The sequence below is a fragment of the Phyllopteryx taeniolatus genome, chromosome 8 (assembly GCF_024500385.1).
Source record: "Phyllopteryx taeniolatus isolate TA_2022b chromosome 8, UOR_Ptae_1.2, whole genome shotgun sequence".
In the NCBI taxonomy this organism is placed as follows: domain Eukaryota; kingdom Metazoa; phylum Chordata; class Actinopteri; order Syngnathiformes; family Syngnathidae; genus Phyllopteryx; species Phyllopteryx taeniolatus.
The window spans coordinates 7000508-7002049 of NC_084509.1; positions in this window are offsets into that span (position 1 = coordinate 7000508).

The following is a 1542-nucleotide window of genomic DNA, read 5'->3' on the forward strand; positions in this document are numbered from 1 at the left end:
GTGAAATTCGTGTTACGTCGCCAGCGTAGTAACGGAACTCGTTCGTAAATGGAGGACTTCCTGTACATAGTGTTTCCAAAGTTCGAAGGGTTGTAACTCTGGGTAGGGTAATAATACTTTTTTTATGCTGTTTTTCCACTGCTCCTACCATGAAGTCAAGTGCTCAGGTGTTGGATCATCCGATCCGATACCTTTGTGGCACAGCTCCTGTTAAGTACACTTTTCAGTCAAACTGAAGGGAGCCATAAATCCAAATGGATCGTAGGCCTACAAGCAGGCCGCAACAAACTGGAGACTTTGACGAGTTGGCAGATGGTTGTTTACATTTACCGTCATTTCTCGTGTATAATACTCTCTCGAGTATATTATGCATACACCCCCACAATCGACCCCAAAAATCAGAAAAACTCTTCTTCCTATGTATAACACATACCATTAATTTGCTAGTTGCATATGCTCAAAACATGAAGTACTCTCAGTTTTGTTATGAGTTATTCAAATAAATATTCAGCAGAAGCTAGCTGCAGGAGCTAGCGAGTGTCTGTAGCGATCCAAGAAGAAGTGAGTTCCGAATGAAATGTCTTAAAGCTAGCCAACTGGAGACCGTGCTACAGTGGAAAGAATACGGTCATTTGTGTGTGAGTGTGTGCGTTTTGGTAGTAGGTATGTTGTTGCTATTTATATATCCATCCATCCATCCATTTTCTGAGCCGCTTCTCCTCATTAGGGTCGTGGGAGTGCAGGAGCCTATCCCAGCTATCATCGGGCAGGAGGCGGGGTACACCCTGAACTGGTTGCCAGCCAATCGCAGGGCACATAGAAACAAACAACCATTCGCACTCACATTCACACCTACGGGCAATTTAGAGTCTCCAATTAATGCATGTTTTTGGGATGTGGGAGGAAACCGGAGTGCCCGGAGAAAACCCACGCAGGCACGGGGAGAACATGCAAACTCCACACAGGCGGGGCCGGGGATCGAACCCCGCACCTCAGAACTGTGAGGCTGACGCTCTAACCAGTCGTCCACCGTGCCGCTGCTATTTATATATAATTTTCATAATAAGTGGTTATTACAAGCAACATTTTTGTCCTTGTTCTTTGTCTGGGGTTTGGTTCCTCAGATTGTAGTACTTGTCCTGTACCTTTTTAAAATTGTATTTGGTCTTGTATTACTTTCATCTTGGTACTGTAATGTTTATGTGCTCTGCTGCTTATCTGAGATGATCAATAAACAGACTGTGGTGAGAAAAAATGTTTTCCCACCACTGTCTCACGATTGTTCTGCTGTGGTTCTCACCCCTAGTCCCCTTGTCTACTCTATCCGTCTGTCTGTCCCCTAAAACGCTTTTCTGTCTGGCTGCATTTTCAATAAACATCAGAATAATAAAAAACAAATAAAAAATAAGCAGAGGGAGTATTTCAAACTCCTACTGCTCAGCAAAACTGTTCCAACACAAAGGCAAACAAATCCACCATTCTGAAAGGCCATGCAGCTGAACAGGACAGGTTTAAAAAAACAACAACAACAAAACAATAGTC